The sequence below is a fragment of the Hemiscyllium ocellatum genome, chromosome 2, assembly GCF_020745735.1.
Source record: "Hemiscyllium ocellatum isolate sHemOce1 chromosome 2, sHemOce1.pat.X.cur, whole genome shotgun sequence".
In the NCBI taxonomy this organism is placed as follows: domain Eukaryota; kingdom Metazoa; phylum Chordata; class Chondrichthyes; order Orectolobiformes; family Hemiscylliidae; genus Hemiscyllium; species Hemiscyllium ocellatum.
The window spans coordinates 1,415,993-1,432,224 of NC_083402.1; positions in this window are offsets into that span (position 1 = coordinate 1,415,993).

Sequence of the window (16,232 nt, forward strand, 5' to 3'; positions counted from 1 at the left end):
ACAGCAGTGTGTACCATCCCCTCCCTCCCCCCACCGACCCTCGGTAACAGCAGTGTGTACCATCCCCTCCTGCCCCCCCACCTCCCCCTCAGTAACAGCAGTGTGTACCATCCCCTCCTGCCCCCCCACCCCCCCTCAGTAACAGCAGTGTGTACCATCCCCTTCTGCCCCCCCACCCCACCTCAGTAACAGCAGTGTGTACCATCCACTCCCTCCCCCCACCGACCCTCAGTAACAGCAGTGTGTACCATCCCCTCCCTCCCCCACCCACACTCAGTAACAGCAGTGTGTACCATCCCCTCCCTCCTCCACCGACACTCAGTAAGAGCAGTGTGTACCATCCTCTCCCTCCCCCCAGCCACACTCAGTAACAGCAGTGCGTACCATCCCCTCCCTCCCCCACCGACACTCAGTAACAGCAGTGTGTACCATCCCCTCCCTCCCCCACCCACACTCAGTAACAGCAGTGTGTACCATCCCCTCCCTCCCCCCCACCGACACTCAGTAACAGCAGTGTGTACCCTCCCCTCCCTCCCCCACCGACGCTCAGGAACAGCAGTGTGTACCATCACCTCCCTCCCCCCACCGACACACAGTAACAGCAGTGTGTACCATCCCCTCCCTCCCCCCACCCACACTCAGTAACAGCAGTGCGTACCATCCCCTCCCTCCTCCACCGACACTCAGTAACATCAGTGTGTACCAGCCCCTCCTGCCCCCCCACCCCCCCTCAGTAACAGCAGTGTGTACCATCCCCTCCAGCCCCCCCACCCCCCCCAGTAACAGCAGTGTGTACCATTCCCTCCCTCCCTCCACCGACACTCAGTAACAGCAGTGTGTACCAACCCCTCCTGCCCCCCACCCCCCTCAGTAACAGCAGTGTGTACCATTCCCTCCCTCCCCCACCGACACTCAGTAACAGCAGTGTGTACCATCCCCTCCCTCCCCCCACCGATACTCAGTAACAGCAGTGTGTACCATCCCCTCCCTCCCCCACCCACACTCAGTAACAGCAGTGTGTACCATCCCCTCCCTCCCCCATCGACACTCAGTAACAGCAGTGTGTACCATCCCCTCCCTCCCCCACCGACGCTCAGTAACAGCAGTGTGTACCATCCCCTCCCTCCCCTACTGACACTCAGTAACAGCAGTGTGTACCATCCCCTCCCTCCCCCACCGACGCTCAGTAACAGCAGTGTGTACCATCCCCTCCCTCCCCCCACCCACACTCAGTAACAGCAGTGTGTACCGTCCCCTCCCTCCCCCCACCCACACTCAGTAACAGCAGTGTGTACCGTCCCCTCCCTCCCCCACCGACACTCAGTAACAGCAGTGTGTACCATCCCCTCCCTCCCCCCAACGACACTCAGTAACAGCAGTGTGTACCATCCCCTCCCTCCCCCACCGACACTCAGTAACAGCAGTGTGTACCATCCCCTCCTGCCCCCACCGACACTCAGTAACAGCAGTGTGTACCATCCCCTCCCTCCCCCCACCCACACTCAGTAACAGCAGTGTGTACCATCCCCTCCCTCCTCCCACCGACGTTCAGTAACAGCAGTGTGTACCATCCCCTCCCTCCCCCCACCCACACTCAGTAACAGCAGTGTGTACCATCCCCTCCCTCCTCCCACCGACGTTCAGTAACAGCAGTGTGTACCATCCCCTCCCTCCCCCCACCCACACTCAGTAACAGCAGTGTGTACCATCCCCTCCCTCCTCCCACCGACACTCAGTAACAGCAGTGTGTACCATCCCCTCCCTCCTCCCACCGACGCTCAGTAACAGCAGTGGGTGGGGGGTAGGGAGGGGATGTTTGAGGATGTGGTCCCAATCAAGCGGCTTTTTTATCCTGGATGGTGTTGAGCTTCTTGAGTGTTGTTGGAGCTGCCCCCATCCAGTGCAAGGGGGGAGTATCCTCTCCTGACTTGTTCCTTGTAGATGGTGGACAGGTTTTGGGGAGTCAGGAGTTACCGGTCACAATATACCTGACCTCTGACCTGCTCTTGCAGCCATTATGTTTATGTAGTGAGCCCAGTTGAGTTTCTGATCAATGGTAACTCCCAGGATTTTAAAGTGGGGGATTCAGTGATGGTAACACCATTCAATATCAAGGGAAGGTGGTTGGATTGTCTTATTGGTGATGGACACTGCCTGGCATTTGTGTGGCGCAAATGTTCCTTTCCACGTGTCAGCCCAAGCCTGGATATTGTCCCGATCTTGTTGTATGTGAACACGGCCTGTTTCAGTACCTGAGGAGTTGAGAACGGGGCTGAATGCTGGGTAATCATTGGGGACCATCCCCCACTTCGGACCTTATGGTGGAGGGAAGGTCATTGATGAAGCAGCTGAAGGTGGTTGGGCCGAGGACACTGCCCTGAGGGACTCCTGCAGAGATGTCCTGGACCGGAGATGACTGACCCTCCAACAACCACAACCATCTCCCTATGTATAAGGTATGACTCCAACCAGTGGAGTGTTTTCCCCTGCTGATTCCAGCTTTGCTAACATTCCTTAATGCCACATTGACTTTACTGATGATCAATCATGAACTGATGGACTAATTGGCCAGGTTGGATTTGTCCTGCGTTTTGTGTACAGGGTATACCAGAGCAACTTTCCACATTGTCGGGTAGATGCCAGTGTTGTAACGCTACTGGAACAGCTTGGCTAGGGGAATGGCAAGTTCTGGAACACACGTCTTCAATACTATTGAAGAATGTTGTCAGGGCCCATTGCCTTTGCAGTATCCGGTGTCTCCAACTGTTTCTTGGTATCACGTGGAGAGAATCAAACTGGCTGGAGCCTGGTATCTGTGATGGTGGGGATCACTGGGAGAGGCTGAGATGGATCATTCACTTGACACTTCTGACCAAAGACAGCTGCGAATGCTTCAGCCTTACCTTTTACCCTGATGTACTAGGCTCTTCCATCATTGAGGATAGGGAGGTTTGTGGAGGCTCCTCCTCCAATGGGCTGTTTAATTGTCCCTCACCATTCACAACTGGATGTGGATGACCTGCAGAGCCTAGATCTGATCTAAGTTCTGTCTATCTCTGCCTTGCTGAAAATCTCACAACACCAGGTTATAGTCCAACAGGTTTAATTGGAAGCACTAGCTTTTGGAGCGACGCTCCTTCATCAGGTGGGTGTGGAGCAGTGCCATAAGACACAGAATTTATAGCAAAAGATTACAGTGTCATGCAACTGAAATGATATATTGAATGAATCTAGATTGTTAAGTCTTTCATCTTTTAGAATGGGTTTGCTGGTTTCAGTTCATTAATATGTAAATCCCAGAGCTTCTTTTAAGTCACATTATCAAGATAACTTAAGGTTTTATAACATAGAACATAGATCAGTACAGCACAGAACAGGCCCTTCGGCCCACGATGTTGTGCCGACCATTGATCCTCAGGTATGCACCCTCAAATGTCTGTGACCATATGCATGTCCAGGAGTCTCTTAAATGTCCCCCATGACCCTGCCTCCACAACTGCTGCTGGCAACACATTCCATGCTCTCACAACTCTCTGTGTAAAGAACCCGCCTCTGACATCCCCTCTATACTTTCCTCCAACCAGCTTAAAACTATGACCCCTCGTGTTAGCCATTTCTGCCCTGGGAAATAGTCTCTGGCTATCGACTCTATCTATGCCTCTCATTATCTTGTATACCTCAGTTAGGTCCCCTCTCCTCCTCCTTTTCTCCAATGAAAAAAGTCCGAGCTCAGTCAACCTCTCTTCATAAGATAAGCCCTCCAGTTCAGGCAGCATCCTGGTAAACCTCCTCTGAACCCTCTCCAAAGCATCCACATCTTTCCTATAATAGGGCGACCAGAACTGGACGCAGTATTCCAATTTATAGAGCTGCAACAAGATCTCACAACTCTTAAACTCAATCCCCCTGTTAATGAAAGCCAAAACACCATATGCTTTCTTAACAACCCTGTCCACTTGGGTGGCCATTTTAAGGGATCTATGTACTTGCACACCAAGATCCCTCTGTTCCTCCACACTGCCAAGAATCCTATCCTTAATCCTGTACTCAGCTTTCAAATTCAACCTTCCAAAATGCATCACCTCGCATTTATCCAGGTTGAACTCCATCTGCCACCTCTCAGCCCATCTCTGCATCCTGTCAATGTCCCGCTGCAGCCTACAACAGCCCTCTATGCTGTCAACGACACCTCCAACCTTTATGTCGTCTGCAAACTTGACGACACATCCTTCAATTCCCTCATCCAAGTCATTAATAAAAATTACAAACAATAGAGGCCCAAGGACGGAGCCCTGTAGAACACCACTCACCACAGACTTCCAGGCAGAATATTTTCCTTCTACTACCACTCGCTGTCATCTGTTGGCCAGCCATCTCAGCTCAGACAACGCATTAAAGGTGTGAGATTAGAATCTGTCTGTATCCCAATCTTGAGTCAGACTGGTTCTATTTCCAAAGTGGAGTTTATGAAATGTTACATGGATTGGCTGCCTGCAGATTGTGTGCTTTTTGAGCAAAATAGAATGTATCTGCAAATATAATTCTGCAAATACAAATTCAACCCATAAACTTATATGTGCATGCAGCAGAGAGACAGAGTGAGTGTGTGCGCGTGTGTGAATGCATGTGAGAGTGTGTGTTTGCTGTGTGCAAGCTTGGTAAAGTGTGTGTGTGATGGGGTATAAACCTGTGAGAGGGTACGTGTGTACATCTGTGAGAGAGCGTGTGTATAAGAGAGGGTCAGCCTGTGTGTGTGTGTGTGTGTGTGTGTGTATAGTGCAATAGTGGTCACCTGTAATGTGACATAACCCAAGGTCCCAGTTGAGGCCATCCCCATGGGTACTGAACTTAGCTAGCAGCCTCTGCTCGGCCACTTTGCGTTGTTGCCTGTCCCGAAGTCTGCCTTGGAGGATGGTCACCGAAGATCCAAGGCCAAATGATGTCACTCACTGCTTGTGTTGTTTGGTGTGCCAGTAGTCCTGTTAGCTTCATCTTCAGGTATCCCTGGTGCTGCACCCCTCCTGCATTCTCCACTGAACCAGGGTTGATCCCCTGGCCTGATGGTGATGGTTGAGTGGGGGATATGCCGGACCATGAGGTTACAGATTGTGCTGGAGTACAGTTCTGCTGCTGTTGATGGCCCACAGTGTCTTATGGATGCCCAGGCTTGAGTTGTTAGATCAGTTTGAAGTCTGTCCCATTTAGCACGGTGATAATGCCACACAACACGATGGAGGGTATTCTCAATGTGAAGGTGGGACTTTGCTGGGCTCACTCTTATTGATACAGTCAAGGACAGATGCATCTATAGCTGTAAGGATGAGGTCAAGTCTATTTTTCCCTCCCCACCTGCCGCAAACCCAGACTCACAGCTCTGTCCTTTAGGACCCGACCAGCTCGATCAGTGATGCTGCTGCCGAGCCACTCTTGGTGGGGGGCAGTGAAATCCCCCACCCAGAGGACAGTCTGTGCTCTCCCCACCCTCAGTGCTCTCTCTAGGTGCTGTTCAACATGGAGTAACGATTCATCAGCCGGGGGAGGGCGGTGTGTGGTAATCAGCAGGAGGTTTCCTTGCCCATGTTTAACCTGAAGCCATGGGAGATCATGGGGAATGGAGTTAATGTTGGGGACTCCCAGAGCAACCCCCTCCCGACTGTATCGCACTGTGTCCCCTCCCCTGCTGGGTCTGTCCTGGTGGTGGGATAGGACATACCCAGGGATGGTAATGGTGGGGCCTGGGACATTGCCTGTGAGGTAGGAGTCTGGGAGTATGACTCTGTCAGGATGTTGTTTGCTTCGTCTGAGAGACAGTGTTCCAATGTTGGCACCAGCCCCCAGACGTTAGTGAGGGGGACCCTGCAGGGTCAGCAGGGCTGTTTCTGCCGTTGTCTTTTCCAGTGCCTCGGTCAATGCCATGTGAACCATTTGGTTTCATTTCTTTAAGACTTTGTAGTGGTTGGTACAACTGAATGGCTTGCTCAGCCATTTCAGAGAACAACAGAGTCAACCACATCGCTGTGGGTCTGCAGTCACATGGAAACCAGATGAAGATGAAGATGGCAGATTTTTCTCCCTAAAGGCCAGGAGTGAACCTGATGGGTTTTTCCTGTAGATGTAGCTCACCTGAACTTCTAGAAGGCATTCAATAAGGTGCCATACAAAAGGTTAATACACAAGGGAAGATCAAGTAGGGTTGGTGTAATTTATTGGCTTAGCCAGAGGTCTGACTAATCAACAAAAAGAGAGAGTTCAGATAAATGGATCTTTTTCTGACTGGCAAGACATATCGAGTGGGGTGCCACAGGGTCAGTTGTTGTGCCCCAACTATTTACAATCTACATTAACGACTTGGATGCAGAGACAGAAAGTATTATAGCCAAAGTTTGCAGATGACACAAAAATAGGTGGGAAATGCAAGGTTTGTGAAGGTTTGTAGCTCAGGTTGAGGTTTAGGGTGTAGGTTTGCTCGCTGAGCTGTAGATTTGATATCCAGATATTTCATTACCTGGCTAGGTAACATCATCAGTGGCGACCTCCAAGTGAAGCGAAGCTGTTGTCTCCTGCTTTCTATTTATGTGTTTGTCCTGGATGGGGTTCCTGGGGTTTGTGGTGATGTCATTTCCTGTTCGTTTTCTGAGGGGTTGATAGATGACATGTAAATCTATGTGTTCGTTTATGGCATTGTGGTTGGAGCGCCGGGCCTCTAGGAATTCTCTGGCATGCCTTTGCTTAGCCTGTCCCAGGATAGATGTGTTGTCCCAGTCGAAATGGTGTTTTTTTTCATCCGTGTGTAAGGTTACGAGGGAGAGAGGGTCGTGTCTTTTTGTGGCTAGCTGGTGTTCATGTATCCTGGTGGCTAACTTTCTTCCTGTTTGTCCTACGTAGTGTTTGTGGCAGTCCTTGCATGGAATTTTGTAGATGATGTTGGTTTTGTCCATGGGTTGTACTGGGTCTTTTAAGTTTGTTTGTTTTTGTTTGAGAGTGTTGGTGGGTTTGTGTGCTACTAGGATTCTGAGGGGTCTTAGTAGTCTGGCTGTCATTTCTGAAACTTTTTTTTTGTGTGCGTATTTTTTTTGGAAATGACAAAAACCCCAGGAACCCCATCCAGGAGAAAGATATAAATAGAAAGCAGGAGACAACAGCTTCGCTTCACTTGGAGGTCGCCACTGATGATGTTACCTAGCCAGGTAATGAAACGTCTGGATATCAAACCTACAGCTCAGCGAGCAAACCTACACCCTATAGGAGGGACAGTAAGATGCAATACAGAAATAAGAAATTTACAAATGGATATGGATAGATTAGGTGAATAGGCCAAACTTTGAGGAAGTTTAAGATGGATAAGTGTGAGGTTATCTGCTTTGGTCAGAGGAATACAAAGGCAATTTATCCAAGTGGAACAAAACTTCAGAATGCTTATGTGCAGAGTGATCAGGATGTCCTTGTACATGAATCTCAGGAAACTAGCATGCAGGTACAGCAGGTAATAAGAAAAGCAAAGGGAATTTTCATGCACTGCTAAAGGAATAGAATATAAAAGTAGGGAATTATTGTTACAAATGTACAGAGCATTAGTGAGATTGCACTTGGAGTACTGTGTACAATGGTAGGGTAATTTGCTAATGCTCTTCGGGGGGTTTAAACTAAATCAGCAGGGGGGTGGGATCAAAATTCAAGTTCCAGTGTCCAGGAGATTGAGAGTAGTGAGGTCAGAAATGAGGTTTCAAGGTTGCAAGAGTTCACCAGCAAGCAGGAAGGTGGTTTGAAGTGTGTCTACTTCAATGCCAGGAGCATCCGGAATAATGTAAGTGAACTTGCAGCATGGGTTGGTATCTGGGACTTCGATGTTGTGGCCATTTCGAAGACGTGGATAGAGCAGGGACAGGAATGGTTGTTGCAGATTCCGGGATTTAGATGTCTCAGTAAGAACAGAGAAGATAGTAAAAGAGGGGGAGGTATGGCATTGTTAATCGAAGACAGTACTATGGTGGCAGTAAGGATGTTTGAGGACTTGTCTACTGAGTAGTATGGGCTGAGGTTAGAAACAGGTTGGGAGAGGTCACCCTGTTGGGAGTTTTCTATAGGTCTCTGAATAGTTTGAAACTTGGAAGGGTTCAGAAAAGATTTACAAGGATGTTGCCAGGGTTGGAGGATTTGAGCTACAGGGAGAGGCTGAACAGGTTTGGGCTGTTTTCCCTCAAGCATTGGAGGCTGAGGGGTGACCTTATAGAGGTTTATAAAATCATGAGGGGCATGGATAGGGTGAATAGACAAAGTCTTTTCCCTGGAGTGGGGGAGTCCAGAACTAGAGGGCATAGGTTTAGGGTGAGAGGGGAAAGAAATAAAAGGGACCTAAGCGGCAACTTTTCCATGCAGAGGGTGGTGCATGCAGGGAATGAGCTGCCAGAGGAAGTGGTGGAGGCTGGTACAAAAGGCATCTGGATGGGTATGTGAATAGGAAGGTTTTAGAGGGATATGGGCCAAGTGCTGGCAAATGGGACTAGATTAGGTTGGGATACCTGAGTCAAGATTAGAGTGGTGCTGGAAAAGCACAGCAGGTCAGGCAGCATCTGAGGAGCAGGAAAATTGACCTTTCGGGCAGGAGCCCTTCATCAGGAATGATTCCTTGATGAACGGCTCCTGCCTGAAACATTGATTTTCCTGCTCCTCGAATGCTGCCTGACCTGCTGTGCTTTTCCAGCACCACTCTAATTTTGACTCTAATCTCCAGCATCTGCACTCCTCACTTTCGCCTAGGTTAGGATATCTGGTCGGCATGAACAAGTTGGACTTAAGGGTCTATTTCCATGCTGTACACCTCCATGACTCTACGTACTGGATAGGAGCGAGAGTAACAGGGTAGTTGTTATGGGGGGACTTTAACTTTCCAAACATTGACTGGGAATATTATAGTTCAAGTACTGTAGATGGGTCAGTTTTTGTCCAGTGTGTGCAGGAGGGCTTCCTGACACAGTATGTAGACAGACCTACAAGGGACGAGGCCACATTGGATTTGGTACTGGGGAATGAACCCGGCCAGGTGTTAGATTTGGAGGTAGGTGAGCGCTTTGGTGATAGTGACCACAATTAGGTTATATTTACTTCAGTGATGGAAAGAGATAGGTATATACTGCAAGGCAGGAGTTAATGCTGGGGGAAACACAATTACGATGTGATTAGGCAAGATTTTGGATGCATAGATAGGGAAGGAACTCGCAGGGGATGGGCACAATTGAAATGTGGAGCTTATTGAAGGACCAGCTACTGCCTGTCCTCGATAAGTGTGTACCTGTCAGGCAAGGAGGAAGTTGCCAAGCGAGGGAGCTGTGGTTTATTAAAGAAGTGAAACTTTTGTCAAGAGGAAGAAGGAAGTTTATGTTAGGATGAGATGTGAGGGCTCAGTTAGGACGATTGAGAATTACAGGTTAGCCAGGAAAGACCTAAAGAGAGAACCAAGAAGATCCAGGAGGGGACATGAGAAGTCATTGGCAGGTAGGATCAAGGAAAATCCAAGAACTTTCTATTGGTATATCCGGAACAAAAGAATGATGAGAGTAAGATTAGGGCCAATCAAGGATAGTAGTGGGAAGCTGTGTGTGGAATCAGAAGAGATAGGGGAAGCACTAAATGAATATTTTTTGTTAGTATTCACACTGGAAAAAGATGATGTTGCCAAGGAGGACACTGAGATACAGGTTACTGGACTAGACAGGATTGAAATTTACAAGGAGGAGGTGTTAACAATTCTGGAAAGTGTCCCCTGGGCCGGATTGGATTTATCCTAAGATTTTCTGAGATTGCAGAGCCTTTGATCTTTATGTTGTCATTGTCTACAGGAATAGTGCCAGAAGACGAGGATAGCAAATGTTGTCCCCTTGTTCAAGAAGGGGAGTAGAGACAACCCTGGTAATATAGACCAGTGACCCTTACTTCAGTTGTGGGTAAAGTGTTGGAAAAGGTTATAAGAGATAGGATTTATAACCATCTAAGAAGGAATACCTTTATGAGGGATAGTCAACACGGTTTTGTGAAGGTAAGTCGTGCCTCATAAACCTTATTGAGTTCTCTGAGAAGGTGACCAAACAGGTGGATGAGGTAAAGCAGTTGGTGTGGTGTATATGGATTTCAGTAAGGTGTTTGATCAGGTTCCCCACGGTAGGCTGCTGCACTAAATACAGAGGCATGGGCTGGAGGGCGATTTAGTGGTTTGGATCAGAGATGTGTTAGCTGAAAGAAGACAGAGGGTGATGGTTGATTGGAAATATTCATCCTGGAGTTCAATTACTAGTGGTGTACCGCAAGGATCTGTTTTGGGGCCACTGCTATATGTCATTTTTATAAATGACCTAGATGAGGGCATAAAAGGATGGGTTTGTAAATTTACAGACGACACTAAGGTCGGTGGAGTTGTGGATAGTGACGAAGGATGTTGTAGGTTAAAGAGGGACATAGGTAAGCTGCAGAGCTGGGCTGAGAGGTGGCAAATGGAGTTTAATGCGGAAACGTGAGAGGTGATTCACTTAGGAAGGAGTAACGGAATGCAGAGTACTGGGCTAATGGTAAAATTCTTGGTAGTGTAGATGAGCAGAGAGATCTCGGTGTCTATGTATATAGATCCTTGAAAGTTGCCACCCAGGTTGATAGGGTTGTTAAAAAGGCATAAGGTGTGTTAGGTTTTATTGGTGGAGGGATTGAGTTTCGGAACCAAGAGGTCATGCTGCAGCTGGACAAAACTCCGGTGCGGCCACACTTCGAGTATTGCATAAAATTCTAGTCACCACATTACAGGAAGGATGTGGAAGCTTTGGAAAGGGTGCCGAGGAGATTTACCAGGATGTTGCCTGGTATGGAGGGAAGGTCTTACGAGGAAAGGCTGAGGGACTTGAGGCTGTTTTCATTAGAGAGGAGGTTGAGAAGTGACTTAATTCAGACATACAAGATAATCAGAGGGTTAGATAGGGTGAACAGGGACAGCCCTGTCCAAGAAAGGGGGAAGGCGAGCACAAGGGGGCATAGCTTTAAATTGAGGGGTGATAGATATAGGACAGATGTCAGAGGTAGTTTCTTTACTCAGAGAGAAATAGGGGTGTGGAATGCCCTACTTGCACCACTAGTAGACTCACCAACTTTAAAAGCATTTAAATGGTCATTGGATAAACATACAGATGAAAATGGAATAATGTAGGTGAGATGGGCTGCAGATTAGTTCCACAGGTTGGCGCAACATCGAGGGCCGAAGGGTCTGTAATGGCACTGTAATGTCCTATATTCTAATTGAGGTTTCTTCTTGACAAAGAAGACATCGAGAGGATGTTTCCTCTTGTGGCATAATCGAGAATGAGAAGTCATCGTTTTAGGATAAGGGGTAGCAGTGTTGAAACAGAGACAAGGAGGAATCACTTCTCTCAAAGAGCTGTAAATCTGTGGAAATCAGGGGATACTGAATAAAGGAGACAGACAGCTCTTTAATGAGCAATGACTGAAAGTTTGTGAGAAGATTTGTAGCTCGGGTGCTCGTTGTTGTGGTTCTGTTCGCCGAGCTGGGAGTTTTTGTTGCAAACGTTTCGTCCCCTGTCTAGGTGACATCTTCAGTGCTTGGGAGCCTCCTGTGAAGCGCTTCTGTGCTGATTCCTCCGGCGTTTATACTGGTTTGAATCTGCCCCTTCCAGTTGTCAGTTGCTGTCCGCTGCAGTGGTCGGTATATAGGGTCTAGTTCGATGTGTCTGTTGATGGAATTTGTGGATGAGTGCCATGCCTCTAGGAATTCCCTGGCTGTTCTCTGTTTGGCCTGTCCTATAATAGTGGTGTTGTCCCAATCGAATTCGTGTTGTTTGTCATCTGAGTGTATGGCTACTAGGGATAGCTGGTCATGTCGTTTCGTGGCTAGTTGGTGTTCATAGATGCGGGTTGTTAGCTGTCTTCCTGTTTGTCCTATGTAGTGTTTTGTGCAATTTCATCAACAGATGCCTCAGGGAAAGACAACAAAATGAGGACATGCCACAACCCAAAGGACTGGCCACACTCCCATACATCAGGAGCATTTCCGAACTGACAGCCAGACTGCTGCGGCCACTAGGACTCATAACAGCACACAAACCAACAGCCACCCTCAGACAACAACTCACCAGGACAAAGGACCCGATACCCTGCATGAGCAAAACCAACATGGTGTACAAAATCCCATGCAAGGACTGCACAAAACACTACATAGGACAAACAGGAAGACAGCTAACAACCTGCATCCATGAACATCAACTAGCCACGAAACGACATGACCAGTTATCCCTAGTAGCCATACACTCAGATGACAAACAACACAAATTCGATTGGGACAACACCACTATTATAGGACAGGCCAAACAGAGAACAGCCAGGGAATTCCTAGAGGCATGGCACTCATCCACAAATTCCATCAACAGACACATCGACCTAGACCCTATATACCGGCCACTGCAGCGGACAGCAACTGACAACCGGAAGCGGCAGATTCAAACCAGTATAAATGCCGGAGGAATCAGCACAGAAGCGCTTCACAGCAGGGTCCCAAGCACTGAAGATGTCTCCTAGAAAGGGGACGAAACATTTGCTACAAAAACTCCCAGCTCGGCGAACAGAACCACAACAATGATTGAAAGGTTATGAGGAGCGAGCCAAAAGGGGAGTTGAGGTCAAAGTAAGATCAGCCAGGATCGTCTTGATTGGTGCAGCTGGATCAAGGTACTGAATGGCCTACTCCTGCTCCTGGTTCTTATATCCCTGGAGATGACATGAAGGAGAATGACAGGAATGGGGTTAGGGATGAGTGAGTGCAGACATGGAGACAGACTGAAGTAGTTAATGGAGTTCACTTTAGCAGAGGCAGGGAAACTGAAGCCTGATGGAGGAAATGGAGAGAAACTGTTTCCAGTGGCTGATGAGTCAGTAACTAGTGGACACACAGTTAAGGCCTCATCTTCACCATGGAGATCCAGTCCCTGTACATGTCCATCCATCATGACGAAGGCCTTCAAGCCCTCCAGTTCTTCCTCCCACGGACCCAACCAGGACCATTCCACCAACACACTCATTCAATTGGCTGAACTGGTCCTTAACCTCAACAATTTTTCCTTCCAATCCTCCCACTCCCTTCAGACCAAAGAGGTAGCCATGGGCACCCACATAGGCCCCAGCTATGCCTGCCTCTTTGTCAGGTACGTGGAACAGTCCATCTTCCACAGTTACACCAGCACCATTCCCCACCTTTTCCTCTGCTACATCAATGACTGTATCGGCGCCACATCGGGCTCCCATGAGAAGGTTGAACAGTTCATCAACATCACTAACAACTTGCACCCTGACCTCAAGTTCACCTAGATTATTTTGGACACCTCGCTCACCTTCCTGGGCCTCTCCCATTTCCAGCGGCTGACTCAACACGGGCATCTGTTTCAAACCTACCGACTCCCACAGCTACCTGGACAACGCCGCCTTCCACCCCTCCCTCCAGTAAACATGCTGTCCTTTACTCCTACTTCCTCTGCCTCTGCTGCATCTGCTCCCAGGAGAAACAACTCCACTCCTCAACATCCCAGATGGCTCCTACTTCAGGGACCACAATTTCCCCTCCCACGTGGTTAACAATGCCCTCCAGCTCATCCCCTCCACTTGCTGCACTTCCGTCCTTAAACCCCACCCCTCCAATCGCAACAAGGACAGAACCGACACCCCCCCCCCCCCACACACACACACACACAGTCCTCACCTTCCACCAACCTCCAGATACAACGCATCATCCTCTGCTATTTCCACCATCTACAGTCAGACTCTACCACCTGAGATACAGTTCCCTCCACACCCCATAAGCATTCCGTAGAGACCATTCCCTCCACAACTCCCTCATTAAGGTGGTAAAAACAATGACTGCAGATGCTGGAAACCAGATTCTGGGTCAGTGGTGCTGGAAGAGCACAGCAGTTCAGACAGCATCCAAGGAGCAGTAAAATCGACATTTTGGGCAAAAGCCCTTCATCAGGAATAAAGGCAGTGAGCCTGAAGGGTGGAGAGATAAGCGAGAGGAGGGTGGGGGTAGGGAGAGAGTAGCATAGAGTACAATGGGTGAGTGGGGGAGGGGATGGAGGTGATAGGTCAGGGAGGAGGGTGGAGTGGATAGGTGGAAAAGGAGCTAGGCAGGTCGGACAAGTCATGGGGACAGTGCTGAGCCGGAAGTTTGGAACTAGGATGAGGTGGGGGAAGGGGAAATGAGGAAACTGTTGAAGTCCACATTGATGCCCTGGGGTTGAAGTGTTCCGAGGTGGAAGATGAGGCATTCTTCCTCCAGGCGTCTGGTGGTGAGGGAGCGGCGGTGAAGGAGGCCCAGAACCTCCATGTCCTCGGCAGAGTGGGAGGGGGAGTTGAAATGTTGAGCCACGGGGCGGTGGTTGATTGATGCGGGTGTCCCGGAGATGTTCCCTAAAGCGCTCTGCTAGGAGGCGTCCAGTCTCCCCAATGTAGAGGAGACCGCATCGGGAGCAACGGATACAATAAATGATATTAGTGGATGTGCAGGTAAAACTTTGATGGATGTGGAAGGCTCCTTTAGGGCCTTGGATAGAGGTGAGGGAGGAGGTGTGGGCACAGGTTTTACAGTTCCTGTGGTGGCAGGGGAAAGTGCCAGGATGGGAGGGTGGGTTGTAGGGGGGTGTGGACCTGACCAGGTAGTCACGGAGGGAACGGTCTTTGCAGAAGGCGGAAAGGGGTGGGGAGGGAAATATATCCCTGGCGGTGGGTTCCATTTGGAGGTGGCGGAAATGTCGGCGGATGATTTGGTTTATGTGAAGGTTGGTAGGGTGGAAGGTGAGCACCAGGGGCGTTCTGTCCTTGTTACAGTTGGAGGGGTGGTGTCTGAGGGCGGAGGTGTGGGATGTGGACGAGATGCGTTGGAGGGCATCTTTAACCACGTGGGAAGAGAAATTGCGGTCTCTAAAGAAGGAGGCCATCTGGTGTGTTCTATGGTGGAACTGGTCCTCCTGGGAGCAGATACGGCGGAGGCAGAGGAATTGGGAATACGGGATGGCATTTTTGCAGGAGATAGGGTGGGAAGAGGTGTAATCCAGGTAGCTGCGGGAGTCGGTGGGTTTGTAAAAAATGTCAAATGGTAAGTCGGTCGTCATTAATGGAGATGGAGAGGTCCAGGAAGGGGAGGGAGGTGTCAGAGATGGTCCAGGTAAATTTAAGGTCAGGATGGAATTTGTTGGTGAAGTTGATGAATTGCTCAACCTCCTCGTGGGAGCATGAGGTGGCGCCAATGCAGTCATCAATGTCGCGGAGGAAGAGGTGGGGAGTGGTGCCGGTGTAATTAGGGAAGATGGACTGTTCTACGTAGCCAACAAAGAGACAGGCACAGCTGGGGCCCATACGTGTGCCCATGGCTACCCCTTTGGTCTGGAGGAAGTGGGAGGATTCAAAGGAGAAATTGTTAAGGGTGAGGACCAGTTCGGCCAAACGAATGAGAGTGTCGGTGGAAGGGTACTGTTGGGGACGTTGAGAAAAAACGGAGGGCTTGGAGGCCCTGGTCATGGCGGATCCTTTTCCACCTATCCACTCTACCCTCTCCTCCCTGACCTATCGCCTTCATCCCCTCCCCCACTCACCCATTGTACTCTATGGTACTTTCTCCCCACCCCCACCCTCCTCTAGCTTGGTGGGCGGCACGGTGGCACAGTGGTTAGCACTGCTGCCTCACAGCGCCTGAGACCCGGGTTCATTTCCCGACTCAGGCAACTGACTGTGTGGAGTTTGCACGTTCTCCTCGTGTCTGCGTGGGTTTCCTCCGGGTGCTCCGGTTTCCTCCCACAGTCCAAAGATGTGCAGGTCAGGTGAATTGGCCATGCTAAATTGCCCGTAGTGTTAGGTAAGGGGTAAATGTAGGGGTATGGGTGGGTTGCGCTTCGGCGGGTTGGTGTGGACTTGTTGGGCCGAAGGGCCTGTTTCCACACTGTAAGTCTAATCTAATCTAATCTAATCTCTCCGCGCTTCAGGCTCTCTGCCTTTATTCCTGAAGGGCTTTTGCCCGATTTCGCTGCTCGTTGGATGTTGCCTGAACTGCTGTGCTCTTCCAGCACCACCGATCCAGAACTCCCTCATTAAGTCCACACTCCCCAACCCACTCTCGCACCTTCCCCTGACACTTCATGAGGTGTAAAACCTGTGCCCCACCCTCTCCCTCACCTTCATCCAAGACCCCAAAGGATCCT